The sequence below is a fragment of the Hyperolius riggenbachi genome, chromosome 2 (assembly GCF_040937935.1).
Source record: "Hyperolius riggenbachi isolate aHypRig1 chromosome 2, aHypRig1.pri, whole genome shotgun sequence".
Lineage (NCBI taxonomy): Eukaryota > Metazoa > Chordata > Amphibia > Anura > Hyperoliidae > Hyperolius > Hyperolius riggenbachi.
Window position 1 is genome coordinate 84,253,910 of NC_090647.1, and position 17,602 is coordinate 84,271,511.

Genomic DNA, 17,602 nt, shown 5'->3' on the forward strand with positions numbered 1-17,602 from the left:
AGCCTTTACTTGCCTGCTGCTACTAAGGCCTCTTTCAGACGGGAGGCTAGTCTGCATGCTTCTTGGACGAGCCCAATGGGATCCACTCTACTGCGCAGGCGTCTTGCCCATGTGCAGTAGAGCGGACCCGATCGGACTCGGCTATTTCCACTGGAGTGCGAGGGGGATGGTACTGCACCTGCGCTGGATCCCTAAGGTAAATATTGCTGCGTGCTGCAGGCACTACTGTGACGGCGCGCATTGCTGGCGAGTTTTCAAAGGGAACCAGTGCTTGATTGATGCTACACAGGAGAATTGGGGAAGCCTCATTAGGATCCAGAGATTGCCCCCTCCCGAAGTAAGTACTCCCCCGGGGCACTTTTTTTAATTACAGGTTCTCATAAAGGATGCAATCTGGGAGAAACTGGTGTACAGCAGCTTCTGGTAAATTATACTTGGCAAACCATAAAGTGACAATCACTCTGATTACCACTTTATAAAAATGGCAGCCATGGATTCTGGCAGCAGATGTCCACTGAAACTGACAATCGTATAAAAGTGGTGATCAAGGTGAAAAGTGCCGGTCTCGTCAGCAGACTACTACTTCCTGGCAATCTAAAAGGTGCGGGTAATTCAGAAAGAACAACACTTCTCTACAGAATGTAAATATATAAATAGGTCCCAATCGTAAAGCAATGTATTCAGCAGAAAGCAAGATGTGAACAAGACTCCGGATCCTCCCTTCACAACCAGCAGAATAATGATCGCCTTCATCCCCCTCTACCCCTTTAACAACCACTCACTAAGTTACAAGCGCCGTGCAAGTGTTTGTGACTTCAGAGTGTTAATCACACATTCTGTGCTACTCGAAGTCTCGCTGCATGCAATTTACCCCGACATCAGAAATGTAGATGCAGACAAAAGCCACAGCGCCTGCCGCTAAACCTCATCTATTTGCATTCTTAAAGAAAACATACATCCACTTGGAAACTGATGGCATGTTATTACTGCTATTAATAAAGGAGAGATATTCAAAGCATACCTGAGAGGATGTGGTATGGATACAGAGGCGCCAGAAGGATAAAAAGATCTAAAATGTCTAAAAGTGAGGCGGTAGTGGTGGAATTACCTCCCCCAGGCAGACACAAGAAAATGCCGATCAACTTTCAGCAAAACCTTTTATTTACACACTCCAGCAAAATACAACACGTTTCGCGGGAGTGACCCGCTTCCTCAGGCAATAAGATGGAGCATATACAAAAACAGGTCTGGTACTATGCCATGCGCCTCTGTCAGACATTTTCTTGTGTCTGCCTGGAGGAGGTAAGTCCACCACTACCTCCTCACTTTTAGACATTTTAGATTTTTTTATCCTTCTGGCGCCTCTGTATCCATACCACGTTATGCATATCCACCCTTGGAGGAGGGGTGTTACCCATTTTTTCATTGAGCTACAGAGAGCGACTTCTTAATCCTGAGTGGGGACAGGTCTAATCTCCCCACCTGCCTATACGGTGGTTGCCTATGCGGTAACCCTGGTTTGTGAGTATATTGCACATACTCTTTCCACACACCTTCATTTACCAGTGCATACTACACTAGATTGGGCTCTCAGTGTCCCTCTTTTTGTTTTGATACCTGTGAGGAGTTTAAATTGCAGAAGTGAGCAAGTGCAAGTCAGATGCTAAACAAAGATATACTGATGTGGGATGCCAAATTCAACAGGCTGAGGCCTCTTATACTGCTAATCCCACAGGAGATACAGCAGTGGCTGGGTAGTGTACTGATTAAGGGCTTTGCCTCTGACACGGGAGACCTGGGGTCAAATCTCGGCTCTGCCTGTTCAGTAAGCCAGTAACCTATTCAGTAAGGAGTTTCTTGGGCAAGTTTCCATAACACTGCTACTGCCTATAGAGCGCGCCCTAGTGGCTGCAGCTCTGCCGCTTTGAGTCCGCCAGGAGAAAAGTGCGGTATAAATCTTCTGTGTCTGTCAGTCAAAGTCCCCGGAACTGGTGGTATAATGGCATTAGTGAGTGTAGAGTGTGAATGGGAAGCGTATGAGTGCTGCAGGGTCATCCCTACAGCCTGCTCTGGCCAAGACTATCCACCAGGCAGTAATGCATTGAGGGGGATCTGCTGAACACATGTGCACTCAGCCGACAACCACTCAGTGTGTGTAAAATTGTTAAAAATATAGTAAATAATCAATGACATCATGTATTGGCCTGATAACACTAAACAAATAGAGGGGGTGGCTTTGGACTCTCTACGCAGAGCAGAATCCTCCACCAGGCAACCTAGACAGATGCCTGGGGAATAGTGGGTGTCAGGGGGCCCACCTGCCCTATTCTCTGATCTCTATCCACTTCAGCTTCCCAAAAACACTACAAAGGGGTCCCAAATCCCAAACCTTGCCTGGGGCTCCATTACATCTTAATCCATTACTAGTGCTAGGGTCTTGGATTTCAATTAAAAAAAGTAATCTCTACGATAGTGAAAACGTTAGTTAATTAACACTGTGTGTGCAAGTGTGTGTGTGTGTGCGCAAGTGTGTGTGTGTGTGCGCGTGTATATGTGTGTGTGTGTGTGTGTATGTGTGTGTGTGTGTGTATATGTGTGTGTGTGTGTATATGTGTGTGTGTGTGTATATGTGTATGTGTGTGTGTGTATATGTGTATGTGTGTGTGTGTATGAGTGTGTGTGTAGGTGTGTGTGTGTGTGGTGTGTGTATGAGTGTGTGTGTAGGTGTGTGTGTATGGTGTGTGTGTGCACTGTGTGTTTGTGTGTGCGGTGTGTGTGGATGTGTGTGTGTGGTGTGTGTGTGTGTGTGTGCGGTGTGTGTGTGTGTGTGCGTGCACTGTGTGTGTGTGTGGTGTATGTGTGTGGTGTGTGTGTGTGTGGTATGTGTGTGTGTGTGCGGTGTGTGTGCACTGTGTGTGTGTGTGGTGTGTGTGTGTGTCTGTGTGGTGTGTGTGTGGTGTGTGTGTGTGTGTGTGTCTGTGTGGTGTGTACGTGTGGTGTGTACGTGTGGTGTGTGTGTGCACTGTGTGTGTGTGTGTGTGTGTGTTATAGACCTGCTAAAATGCAGGTGCTGAATACACACAAGAAGTCCCACAATTCATCATTACTGCCACACTTTACCTCATACATCACCTCCCCCTTTCTCAACACCCACAGCTTCCTCCCTGCTTTCAGCATCTCCTACACAAACAGTACAAGTACTGACTGACTGAAACAGGACCACTGGTGTAAAATAGAGAGCCTGCAATATAAGGCTCTCTATTACTACAGCACGGATCGGTGGGTGGTGGGACTAATCACTCACCTGCTCATCCATAATCCATTATTGTCAGAAACTCCACCCTCTCCTCAGCATAACCGCCAATACGTTTTTTCAACAGTCTTCTGAAGCTGTAGCCACCCTACCTGTGTTGCCTCGGCCCGCCCCAGCTTGGCAGCCACAGCCTAATTGTGCACTACCGAGCTGGGGCGGGCTGTGGCAATGCAAGTTTATGGCTCTGACGATCGCCGGACCCCGTATTACACCTCCTTCCGAGTTGCGATGACTCAGAGGGGGAAGAGTATTTAATGCCGCCAGGCAGGTTAGAGGCAGCAGGGAGAGCTGTCATTTCGCTTGCCCTGCGCCCAACTCACCGACGACGTACTAATATGTACGTGGCCACAGAGCTTTGGAAAACTTTAGAGAAATGTCTGTGGCTGTCTTGCAGATGGAGGGGGTGGAATTTCTTACATTAATTCATTAGAGAGAGCTGGTGAGTGATTAACCCTACCACCCACCGATCCATGCAGCAATAATAGAGAGCCTTAGGGCCCGTTTTCACTATAGCGTTGCGGAATCGCCGGCGAATCACCGCAGGCAAATCGCATGCGGGTGCGATTCCGCATGCGTTTTTTGCCGCGATTTCGCATGCGATTTCGCATAGGTAAGGCTGTTTGCGAATTTAACCATGTCACTGCCTGTGTAAATTAACATTAATACCTATGCGAAATCGCATGCGAAATCGCGGCAAAAAACGCATGGGAAATAAATTGCGTGCGATTCGCCTGCATTCCACACGCAGGCGAATTCTGAGGGCCCTACCCTGCAGATTTTTTCTGCACAGAAAAACGTGCGGGGAAACGCACAAGTGGAAACAGTCCCATCCACTTGTACTGACTGTGCGAATCCGCATGCGGGCAACGCATGCGGATTCGCGATAGTGGAAACAGGCCCTTACAGTGCAGGCTCAAGCACAGGCTTATTTTTTCACCAATGGTCATCTTTAAAGTGTAACTCCAGCCACAGATATGAGACAGTATTGCTTTCAGCTTGGCCATGCCAAAATTCAAAAGCATATTATTATTACCATTATAAACCGATAAACCAGTAGATCCTAATCTAAATGGAATGCCCAGAAATCCCTGCCTTCTGCTATCCAATCAGGATTCCAGCCTGCTTGGCCTCTAACTGGAACAAGTCAGAAAATCCACCTGCTTCAGTGGTCATAGGATCCACCTGCTTAAAGAGACACTGAAGTGAGAATAATTTTCGCTTCAGAGCTCATAGTTAGCAGGGGCACGTGTGCCCCTGCTAAAACGCCGCTATCCCGCGGCTAAACAGGGGTCCCTTCACCCCCAACACCCCCCCCCCCCCCCCCCTGCAAAATCAACAACCAAATTGGTCGTAGATTTTGCTGTTCCTAGAGGCAGGGCTAACGGCTGCAGCCCTGCCTCTCAGCGCGTCTATCAGACGCGCATCGTCGCCTCTCCCCCGCCCCTCTCAGTGAAGGAAGACTGAGAGGGGCGGGGGAGAGGCGGAGATACGCTCTGACAGACACACATGGGGCAGGGCTGCGGCCGTTAGCCCTGCCTCAAACAGGAAGTAATCCCCCGCTGCACGGAGGGGATTTGGGGGGTCAGGGACCCTCGTTTAGCCGCGGGATAGAGACGGTTTAGCAGGGGCACACATGCCCCTGCTAACTATGAGCTCTGAAGCGAGATTTATTCTCGCTTCAGAGTCTCTTTAAAGGACCACTTAAGTGAAAAAAGTAAGCAGTTAAAATCTAACAGAAACACGGGCTTTGGACTAGTCTATCTCCTTATGGGGATTCTTAGGGTTTTCTTTGATTTAAAAAGCATTTCATAAACGGCAGTTGCTAAGTGTAGCTGCTAAAATAACGTGCAAGTGATTAGGGAGGCTGTCCGATTTGTTTTGGTAGTTAAACTGTTTTGGTAGTTAAACTGACATTCAGAAATGCTTCTTAAAAAACAAAAACCCTGAGAATCCCTCACTCCGCAGTCCTCCGATGTCTGTAGCTTCGGTACCGGGTTCCCGCACTTCCGTCAGTCAGAGCCAGTCTACACAGGAGAAGTGCGCTCTTTGTGTATCTCTCCAGAAGCTGCTGTAGAGATACATAGAGGGTGCACTTCTCTTACATCAGACTGGCTCCGACTGACTAACATGCAGGGAACCCGATACCGGAGCTGCACACATCGGAGGACGGCGGTGTGGGAGCGATCTGAGCGGATGGAGCTGGAGGAAGTCCCAGGTATGTATACATCTTTTTCTTTTATTGAGCTCTGGTACACTTTAAGAATTGAGGTATGTAAATTACAGTTTCTCTGCAGTTGGACAGTAGTGGAGTCGTAGCAGAACTTTCACTGATAACTGATCAGAGCTTATAAACATCTGGGAAACACATCTGAGAGCAGGGAACAGATACAAAATAAAAATTCAGCAGGTCAAGATTTGTCTGTGTGGGAGCTGAAAAACCTTGAAGACAGGAGTCATTTGCCTGAGACAGTCAAAAATGTAGATGATAAGGTGGAATTTAATCTTTAATTCCAAAGTAAGGTTTTAGGATTCCAGAAAAGTCCTATTTAGGAATAGGGCTATAGGTACAATTGTTTATTCTTTCAGTTTATTTTCGTGTCATGTTTGCTTTAAAGAGAAACTCCGACCAAAAATTGAACTTTATCCTAATCAGTAGCTGATACCCTCTTTTACATGAGAAATCTATTCCTTTTCACAAACAGACCATCAGGGGGCGCTGTATGACTGATATTGTGGTGAAACCCCTCCCACAAGTAACCCCTCTCACAAGAAAAGTTCGAACTTTTGTGGGAAGTAGCTGTTCACAGCTGTTTCCAACTACCAAAAACCATGCAGCCGCTACATCACCTGCCAACAGTAAAATGTTTACTGGAGTTCCTCTTCAAGTCATAATTTACCTCCTCTCACCTGCTTTATCTCATTAATTGTCTCTCATTATCTATCTCTCGAATTAACTCTCTTCAGGGGGTTAATTTCACTACATGTGGCTGTCAGCGTTTTTCTGCACTCATAGACATGTTAAATCTGATAGCCCATGTTAAAGAGACATTGAAGTCTCTTAAAAATCATCTTTTTATTACAAAATCCTTTGTAACATCACTGTCCTAACTAAAACTCTGTATCCCCGTGGCTGTAATCTCACTAAATCCCCCCTAACTCCACCCTCCCTCCCCCCCGCAAAATCCATGACTTTTTTGGTTGTAAATTTTGATGCTGTTGGACGCAGAGGTTTCAGCTGCAGCTCTGTCTCCTTACGCGTCAATCAGCAGCGGATCTCCGCCTCTCCCCCGCCCCTCACAGTGAAGGAAGACTGAGAGAGGCGGGGGAGAGGCGGCGATCCGGGCTGATAGATGTGCTGAGAGGCAGGGCTGCGGCTCATAGCTCTGCCTCTCACGGAAACGCTGCCCGGATTGCCCCCCGGGGAGTTAGGGGGGGATATAGTTAGATTACTGCGGCGCGGATGAGGCGGTTTAGGTAGGGCAATAATGTTACACAGGATTTTGTAATAAAAAGAGGATTTTTAAGAGACTTCAGTCTCTTTAAATCAATGGGCTGTTTCCATCTAATGCATGTTTTCACTTGCCTGCTGATCTTCTATACTTTTAGCCATAGACCCTGAACAAGCATGCAGCAGATCAGGTGTTTCTGACATTATTGTCAGATCCAACAAGATTAGCTGCATGATTGTTTCTGGTGTGATTTAGACACTACTGCAGCAAAATAGATCAGCAGGACTGCCAGGCAACTGGAGAAGAAGGAAAAGGAAGAGCACAGAAAATTTCATGGGGACCCACCCTACGTCTGAAGGCCATCGTCATTGACAAGTCTCACACACCTGTTCAGAGGTAAGTTCTTCAGGCTAAATTTTGTATTGTTTAGACTTCAGTGAGCAACCGAGGGGACCAATGGGAAGAATGGAGAAGGTAGGGTTGCCAAACTTTTTCAAATCTGGGTAGGGTATCATCTAGTATGGCTTTCATTTTGTTGAAACAGAGGGCATTACTTAAGGTGGATCCAAGATAAACTTTTACTCATTGCATAATTGTGTTCCTTTCATATAGTTTATAGGGAATTCCTCAAGCCAAATACTTTTTTGTTTTTGTTTTAATATTCTAATACCCTATAAACTAAACAAGCCTCGCCCACAGCTCCTCCAGTGCCTTGGCATTTTCAGACAGTAGCAAGGGCTTATGGGAGCTCAGTCTGGGCAGGAGGAGGGGGAGGTGTTATTAGCCAGATAGCCAGAGATTTCAGAGGCAGAGGGGAGGAGTGAGGAGGAGAGGGGAGTGAAGTTTTCAAAGGCAGAGGGCTGGAGATGCAGATCAGCTTGCCTGTGTGTAATGTTTACAAACAGAACATGGCTGCTGTCATTGTATCACAGGAAGAAATAATCATATTCCGTTGAAGCTGTTTGCAGACAGATTTGCTGTGTAAACTATCTAAACTTTAGATAAGATATATAGACAAGTTACTTGTTATAGTTAGTTTTTAATCTCGGATCCGCTTTCAATTAATCTTAAACTGGGCTATTGGCAGTGATGAGGACTTCCAAGAGCTAGCAATTACTCTTTTAGCTGCAATAAAAATACGAGTTAACAATTTATACTGAGATTGTAAAGTTTCAGGGCAACCTCTGGCAGTTAAGGGATTTTTACTTTAATGGTGGTATATATCACCTGGTACACTCTTATCCGGAACCTGCGGGCCCTAGAACAAGACCACCATACATGTGAAAAAGTGCCAATTTAGACCACAGTTTCTAAAGCATAGTCCATTGGATTTGGCATCGAATTTTGCTAACCGATCTGGTGTTAGATACCAATGGAGAAGCACCTTATTTTGTGTCTCTACAACGGATGCACTAATAGAACATTGTGCAGTGAAGGACCATATGGAATTGAGATCTTCCATCTCAAGCGTGCCGTTAAGGTCCTGCTCCCATTTTGAGGAGATTGGTGGGAGAAACCATATACTTATAAAGTAAGGATAGCAAGCCTGCAGATCCCGGGTCAGAGGCACATACGTGTTCAAAACATGTTCTCATTAGAAGGGAATCATGTTTTTGAGTGAATTGAGAAATAAAGTGTCTATGGGTCCATTTTTGTACAAAACAATATTTTATGCAAATTTTCTGCATTGCCATTGATGAATCGAACACATAAAATAAGACCTGCAGTACGTATTTTAAATGAAGAACATTCACAAACGCAAATTTGCACACAATCAGAAATACATGATACCATTCGGATTCATTACATCTGAGGCCAACGCATTTTTGCAATTGTTATAATAAGCCTGAACGCTGCCTTAAGGTGGCCACTAACGGTCCAATTTCTGGCTAAAAATCATTTGAGCGATCAGAAATTCTGATCGGATTGGTTGTAAATAATCTCCATTGGTGGACACAATCGATTATGAACGAGTGAAAAAAATGTAGTCCGAATGAATTTTCGTCGAACCAAAATTTGGATTTTCTTGTTGGTTGTGATAGATAGGAAGCAAAGATTGGTTCGTTGATGGTGTAGTGAACGATATATTACAACATTTCACTTCCAATCAGAATTTCGAACGATTTTTCGCTAGAAATTGGACCGATAGTGGCCAGCTTTAGGGTCCTTCTCCACTAGCTGCCACACGATCCGAACATCTGACTGCTAGCCATTTACAGATCGCAACAACACTGCGATAACATTTAAATCGTTGTACTGTTTTTCCACTAATGCAATTAATTTTTTTGCAAATCGCAACTGCTGTGCTTTTGCAAGATATGCAGGGAAACCGCATAGCAATCGCACCACCATTCAATTTTTCAGCATATTTCTCAACTGGAAATTGCAAGCACAAATGCACTGTAATCGTGTTGATGGATCGTGATGTAATCGCGGTAGTGGAAATAGAAGGAAAAATGCAATTGCATCGCAATCATGTTTCTTGGTGGAAAAGGACCCCCACAGACAGTAATATCATGAAACACTGTTTAATGTGAGGAGTGATCAGGCAGTCACACTGCAGGTAAGGCCTTTGTAGTGGTTTGTAGTATTCGATCATACTGGACTGCTGGCAAGAGCATGTTATCGAATGCGCAGTAAGTGCCAGCTCAGCATTATCTGACAGGGGGCGTACGGGTTCATCACAGTCATGGTTCAGCTAGCCTGCACACGTCACCAGTGTTTACATTCGCTTGGAAGAGAGATCGCTGATCCAAGTGATTGGGCATTAATTTAACTTATCACCTCTGGTCTGATCTAATGTAAGTGTAATGTGATAATGTTACTGAAAGCCTTCCAAGTACAGTAATGCACAAGCTACTCTGTGAGATTTACTCCAATCAAAGCACAGCAGTTATTTGTTATGTCCTCAGGGTCAGTGCTCTGTACTCCTGCACTATCGGGATTCATGCAACACAAGTGAAGATAGCACAGCAGCTTGCTAATCCTCAGCCTATCAGACAGAACAATCTATAGCTGCTGCCAACTGTCCTGTATAATGCAGGACGGTCAGAGGGTTCTTTACATTAACCCCTGGAAATCATTACCTTGTTTTCAAAAGATGAGTCAGCTTGTTAACATTACAGAGCCACAATAATCCAACATGCATACAGATGTTTCGGACTGGTTAAGCCTCATCAGTGCATGGCATTAATTAATATGGCTCTACGGGGTAGGACTTTGAACACTCAGAGTTACAGATTGCCCAGCAAGCTCATGGTGAACCAGAATTCCTAGGAGTGTGTAAGGGGCTGAAAGGGATCAAAAAGCTTCCTTACTAAAATGTTATGCAGAACAGAATTTTGCATTCTTAAAACAGAAGGTACCGTATTTGCAATTTTTCAGGTTGGAGGGAGCATATGAGATGTCCTACAGTGCATCACTTCTGAATATGCAAATCATCCCTTTGTTGTCCCTAATAGGTGAGTTAAGCTATGTACGCTGGGCAAAAAGTGCTGACTTGCCTAGTGCCCCATTTAATCTTAATCCTTTCCTGGTCCCCAGCCCACTCCCATCAATGTGCCCGCTCCTCCTCTATCAACTTTCTATTTGTCCTCACCCACCTCCATCTACTATCCATTAGTCCCCAGCCCACTTCTATCAATTTCCCTGTTCCACATCCATCAACCTTTTATTTGTCACCACCCCACCTCCATCAACTATCTATTGATCCCCATGCCAACCAATAAACGTTCTATCTGTCCCCAATCAAACCCCATCGACCTATTATCTATACCCACCCCACCAACTTATTTTTTGTCTCCACTGTACCCCCATCAACTTTTATGGTGTCTTATCTGTCAGCACTCCCACCTCCATCAACTTTATTTTTTCTCACACTCCACCCCCATCAATATTCCATCTCACCTCCATCAACTTTCTATCCATCTCCACCTAACCCCACCCCATCAACTTCCTATCTGTCCATATCAACTAATTTGATCAATTTTCTATCCATCAATTTCTCTACCTCACACCATCAACGTTCTACCTGTTCTCTCCCAGACCTCCATCAACTTCCTATTCATCTCCACCGCACTCCATCAACTTTCTATTTTTCAACACCAACTAATTCCATTAATTTTCTATCCATCTCCATTGCACCACCTTCAAATTTCTACTTGTTCTCACCCTGAACTCCATCAACTTCCTATCCATCTCTACCCCACCTCACCCCATCAACTTCCTATCTGTCCATACCCACTGCTTCCATCAATATTCTATCCATCTCCATTCCACCCCATCAACTTTCTACTTGTTCTCACACTGACCTCCATCAACTTCCTCTCCATCTCCACTCTACCGCACCCCAACCCACCCCATTAATTTCCTATCTGTTCACACCTACTGATTCCATCAATTTTCTATCCATCTCCATTTCACCCCCATCAACTTTCTACCTGTTCTCTCCCCAACCTCCATCAATTTCCTATTCATCTCTACCCCACCCCATCACCAACTAATTCCATCAACTTTCTAGCCATCTCCACTCCACCCTATCAACTTTCTGTCTGTCCACACCAACTACTTCTCCCCCCTATCACCATCAACTTTGTATTCATCTCTACCCCACCCCACCAACTTTATATCTGTCCACACCAACTAATTCCATCAATTTTCTATCCATCTCCACTCCAGTCTCATCAACATTCTGCCTGTGTCCACCGCAATCTTCATTAACTTTCTTTCTGTCCACACTCCACTACCATCAACTTTGTACCTGCCCTCACCTTATCAACATTCTATCTGTCCTCACCTCACCTAAATCCCCAGCTTTATCAACTTTCTATCCATCTCCAACCCATCCGAACCAACTTCCTCTGTGTTACATTCCCACCTTCATCTAAATTTGTTTTTTGTTTTTTTTTTTACTTTAAGTTTTTATTAAAGATTTTTGCAAAACATGAAGAACTTACATCTTACTGCTTACAATGTTAAACATAGACACATTTCAACAACCACAGCTTCATCTAAATTCTATCTCTCCTCACTCCACTTCCGTCAACTCTCTAAGTACCCTCACCCTGTCCCCCATTGCATTTCCATACATCTTTACCCACATATTACAGTCCGATTGCGGTGGAAGCATAGCTGGCACCCTAGCATAAATAGAGTTGTATAATGGTTTTGCTCTTTGTTTATATACATTACATACACATACACAGTATATGTTGTACATATTCATAAGCACAGCCTCTAAGTAAACATCTACGGTAAGTCGTTCGCTGCAGACCAGACAAGCTATATCAAAACACAAAGGGAAAATGGACAAAAAACATTCAAGGGTGGTTAAAATCACCTTGGAATACCGAAATCTAAAAGAATGGCAGCTTCTCTCACGTCTCTTTATTTGGGTGAAATGTGTTACTATGGTGACTGGCGAGCCCACACATTAATAACAGTTTGCATCTGCATTTCAAGGTCACTTGTTGAATTCCACATCCCAGATAAGAGTCACAGAGCACATGAATAATGATTTTTTTCTCCTCAGTGCCAAGGTCAACGGTTTGTAAGTCACAATTATCCACAGCATGCAGCCCGCACAGCACGGGCTCCAGGGCTTATTTATATTCCACAGACACCCTGTTGTCAGTATGTCCCAGACACCTCAATATCACTGCATGAGACACAGCAACTCGCAAAGGATTCTGGGAGTGTCTAACAGGACAAAGTCATCACATGCAATGATCGCTTCAAGGTTTCCAGTATGAAAAATGTGTCACAACCTGGAATGGGCCATGAAAATTGCACGACTGGAATGGAAATAGCTGTAATCAGACCTCTTTTTCTTTTAAAAGCTTCAATAACTTTTTGGAGCTTGTCAGTAAATGTGATATTAGAGGTCAGGACGATACAACAATAAACGTTGTAAACAGCTCTCAAAGCAAAACTACAGTCTTTGCCTTTTACCACACACGATACAATAAAATGATCCAATTTTACGCCTATTCGATAAAACCCACCGGTTAAACAGAAAAATGTAAAGCTTTTTTTTGTTTGTTCAAGGAATCTGATCAAATTTCTCTTTTTTTCAAAATAAGTTGATTCAGAGTGATGGATTTTTTAATATACATTTTTAAGAAAATTGAAGGGTGTAGGGTAGATTGTCCAATTCTTGATGCATAAACCCCAAGCAATTTTCTCTGAGTTTTCAATATTTGTTTTATAATTAGGGAAAACTGAACACGTGTGGGATACATTGGTTAGTTTTTTTCAAATGTTATAATCAATCGTAAAAAAATTGATTGTACCGTAATTCTCAAATTGAAATATAATTGTATGGCGTGCGGCCACTTTTACAGCTTGAGCATTCTTGTGTGTGTCTGTACATATTTTTAGCTACACATCAGAGTGTACCTGAGATGGATTAAAAAAGTTTTATGCATACCTGTGGCTTCCTCCAGCCCCCTTCAGGCTGATTGGTTCTACGCCATCTTCCCACGTCACCTGGATCCTGCGCTAGGCGGCCCAGTCATTTCGCAGGTCGGTAAAGGCGCAGGTGCGTGCTGCCCCATCGTGCCCCCGCAACAAGGAGCGTTCTGCGCCTGCGCAGTAGTACTGCACAGGAACAGAACTCTCCCGGGCAACAGGAGCACAAGCGGGGCTGTGCCACTTGGTGGTTCCCTTTTTCCTGCCCCATAAGGCTTCTCTCGTGGTCTAGTGGTTCCCCACTCCCTCCACCATATAGCATTTCCTGGTGTCTAGTGGTTCCCCACTCCTTCCCCCATATAGCATTTCCTGGTGTCTAGTGGTTACCCACTCCCTCCACCATATAGCATTTCCTGGTGTCTAGTGGTTACCCACTCCTTCCCCCATATAGCATTTCCTGGTGTCTAGTTGTTCCCCACTCCCTCCCCCATAAAGCACGAAGCAGGTTATTTCAGCACCGCGCCAAAGCTGGGCGCCGTCATAGCAGCAATGCTATGCTACATGCCCCGCGTAGCGGTAGTTTGTGGCTCCGGCAGTTGCCAGACCCCAAATTACATCTCCCTCCATGTTGCGACAACTCGGAGGGGGAATAGTATTTAACGCCGCCTCACAGTTTAGCGGTAGCAGGGAGAGCAGTCAGTCGGCTCTCCCTGCGCCAAACTGAACAGCGCCAGCACAATATGTTCTCAATCTCTTCACATGGAGAATGCAGGAGGAGAGGAGAACCAGGCACTAGAGCAAATGATGGAGTACCGTTCTCGGACTGTTTAAGAGGACACCTTACGTGAGAAAGACATGCAGGCTGCCATATTTATTTCCTTTTAAACGGTGCAATTCCTGGCTGTCCTGTTGATCCTCTGCCTCTAACCCTTTTACCAACAGACCCTAAACAAGCATGAAAATCAGATGTTTCTGACTGAAATCTGACTGGATTAGTTGTAAGGCCCATACACACGTTGGATTTCCGCGAACGACGGGTCGTTTGAACGTCCCGTCGTTCGCCCGCTAAATCGGGCGTGTGTACAGACTGTCGTTCACTTGATAAGGGTGAGTTTGAGCGATCCGCCCGGCGGATCGCTCAAACTCACCCTTATCAAGTGAACGACAGTCTGTACACACGTCCGATTTAGCGGGCGAACGACGGAACGACGGGACGTTCAAACGACCCGTCGTTCGCGGAAATCCAACGTGTGTATGGGCCTGTATGCTTGTTTCAGGTGTGTGATTCAGAAACTACTGATGCTAGAAAGATATGTGGGACCTCCAGGCAACTGATATTGTTTCAAAGGAAATAAATATGGCTGCCTTCATATTTCTCTCACTTCAGGTGCCCTTTAAGTAGATGGTCCTACCGAAATATCAAAACTGATTGGTACGCTAAACTTCCAAGTTTTCCAGCAATAGATCTAAATTTTATGTACTTCTCTGAAGTAAAATGGTGACATATATCAATTATTGATTAACTGCAACTCAAAAAATGTTAATATATGCAGGTTTGAGAGGGGTATGAACAACTTTTAATTAAAGGAAAGGCTTAAGTTTTATTAAATACCATCTCTAGGTAGAGATATAAAAATACAATCTGACAGCTTCGTAATCATAGTGCTTAAATGTCATCTTTTTGTGTGAAATTAACTTTCTGTAACTAAAAATCCTTTTGATGAAATTTTGATCACATGATCAGAAGCTGCAGTGAGAGAGAGTCAGGCTTCAGGGTCTGTGAGCATGGCTGCTGCTGTTGTATGGACTCACCATTTCAGCTACTGGTATAGAGTCTGGAGGTGGGGGTGTAGTCAATCTACAGACACACCCAGTTACCCAGTTACTTCAGGTGCTCAATCAGCTCAGTTGCATCACACAGCAGATTTGCAGAAAACGGTGCTATCAGAAGAAATGTATTTGTTAATTTTTATTGTCCACATCACTCAATTTAACTCCTACATTTTGGTGAAATTAGCTTGGTTGTTACAGACACAGTGGCCGGTGACAGATCTCACCTGTTTATGAAGGGTCTGGGTAACAGCTATAATTTCCAAAGAACCTACAATTATATCCTGTATCACTTCTGCCTCATATATAAAGTGTACCTGAAGTGACATAAATGAGATAAACATATAAACTTGTAGTACCTAAGATATTATCTAAAGTCCCTTTCTGTTTTCCAGTACAGCAAGAGTTAAAGGGACTCTGAGCAGAAGCCGTGGGTATGCATATACTGTAAGCATACCCACGGCTTTTTAGTAGAGGGGGAACTCACCAGTCCCTTCAGTAAGTGCGCCTTCTCCCTGGGTGGCCGCTATAAATTCCTGTCCTCCAGAACAGGAAGCCTGCGTGTCATCTCTGCGCATGCGCAGGCTTCCTGGCTTCTTCCTCCGCTCCGCTCATGAACTGCATAATGACGGGAGGCAAAGGGAGAGGGAAGAGGCCAGAAAGCCTGCGCATGCGCAGAGGACCCGCAGACTTCCTGGTCCGGGGCACAGCGTGACTTTGCTTCAGTGTCGCTTGTTGCCATGTAATTTATAGGAGCCAACCCCGGGAGCAGGAACGCTTACTGAAGGGTCTGGTGAATGTCCCTCTTTACTAAATAGCTGTGGGTATGCTTATATGCATACCCACGGCTTCTGCTCAGGGTCCGGTTAAAGTTGAGTTGTTGCAAATAAGCTTGTCTAACAGCTTGTGGAATTCAGTCGAGTTTCCTGAAAAGTAAATAGAAGCTAACAGCCTCCTATCTGTTATGGAGGAAATAAAATGATAAAGTTGTAGTACAGGAAAGTTCATAGGGTCATTATTTCTGCTTCTATTTCAACTTAAAAGGCAGAGTGTGGTTTTTAAACTGCAGCTGTGACAGTCTGCTGCAATCTTAAAAGAAAGCTATAAAACAGAAAATAAAAATATGAGACTCATTTTAATACTACTAATGTTCTATTTATCATCCGTACAAAACATACAGTTCATTATATCATACGTTTTCACTTGAGGTACACTTTAAGGCTATCAGGCACAGCTTTCGCTGCTTTATATTTTCGCTGATGTTGGCATTTCCCCATTAATCTTGAATCATCCAGAAGCCAGATGTCAAGAAAACAGTTTCCCGGCTGATTACATAACATAAAATTATACTCTCGCTGCGCCGTCCATGACAGACAAGTAAATCCCTCAATACTTATGTAAGCTTTGGCCGCACGAGGGGAATGCAAGCACGGCTACACGGGCCATGGTATTTCAGCACGTGGGTTACAGTGGTATTATTTCTGTATAACCAGGCTGGACCTCAGTCTCAGCACTGAGGATACACACAAGTGACGCACACAGCAGAGAAGTCTTAGATACATCATTGGTTTAACCCTCCTGGCGGTATGAAAAATTCCGCCAGGAGGCAGCGCGGCAGTTTTTTTTTTGTTAAATCATGTAGCGAGCCCGGGGCTCGCTACATGATAGCCGCTGCTCAGCGGCATCCCCCAGCCCGCTTCGATCGCCTTCGGCGATCTCCGATCAGGAAATCCCGTTCAAAGAACGGGATTTCCTGGAGGGCTTCCCCCGTCGCCGGGGCGGGATGACGTCACCGACGTCGTGACGTCATTGGGAGTCCCGATCCACCCCTCGGCGCTGCCTGGCACTGATTGGCCAGGCAGCGCTCGGGGTCTGGGGGGGCCGCGTGCCGCAACGGATAGCGGCGATCGGGCGCGGGGCGGCGGCGATTGGTGTGCTGGCGCAGCTAGCAAAGTGCTAGCTGCGTCCAGCAAAAAAAAAAAAAATTAAGAAAATCCGCTGAGCAGGGCCGGAGAAAACCTCCTGCGCGGCTTACCCCGAGGGGTTACCGCCAGGAAGGTTAAAGCAGACCTGAGCTGAAAACGTCCTCTCTGCTCTAAAAGATACGCAACAGCATAATGACCTTTAAAGAAAAACATTTCTTTGTTACAGCTGATACAAATCCTGCAGTAAATCTGCAGTTTGTCTACTTCCTGCTTTCATGGAAGCAGACATTGTTAACATCCTGTCCTTTCAAATTACCTTATCTGCCATGGCAGACACAGGGAAGAGATCAAATTACAACTTGCGATGAGTCACAGATGATAAGACATTAGACAGGCTAAACGCTCTAAATACATACAGGGTGCATTTCTCTCTGTTTTCTTTCTGTCCTGTGCAAGAGTTCAGGTCCACTTTAAACGATTACAAAGTAGGTTGAATGTTTTACTGTCTTTTATCAGTGACAGCCTGTTAAGTGTCCCAGACTTAAAATACATAAACTAGTGACCTTTTTATCTCTCCCTGCCGGAAAAACTTGATGTGGCTGTAATTTGCTTATCAGTGGTGTTTACTATATTGCCACAAGGTACCGACAAGACAGAAGCGGTCACTTCCATGCCTA

General features: G+C 44.9%; 1 protein-coding gene across 3 annotated transcripts in view; it reads right to left on the bottom strand.

Moving 5' to 3' along the window:
* Nucleotides 1-17,602, bottom strand: part of LNX2 (ligand of numb-protein X 2) — a 186,030-nt gene that overhangs the window by 97,730 nt on the left and 70,698 nt on the right. Inside the window, exon 1 of one of the 3 annotated variants that reach the window (XM_068266997.1) lies at nucleotides 3,305-3,339. The exons of the other annotated variants lie outside the window; for them this stretch is intronic. The gene's annotated coding sequence lies outside the window, so the exon portion shown is untranslated. Of the gene's footprint in view, nucleotides 1-3,304; nucleotides 3,340-17,602 lie in introns of those variants that run through there. 3 annotated transcript variants of the gene reach the window in all.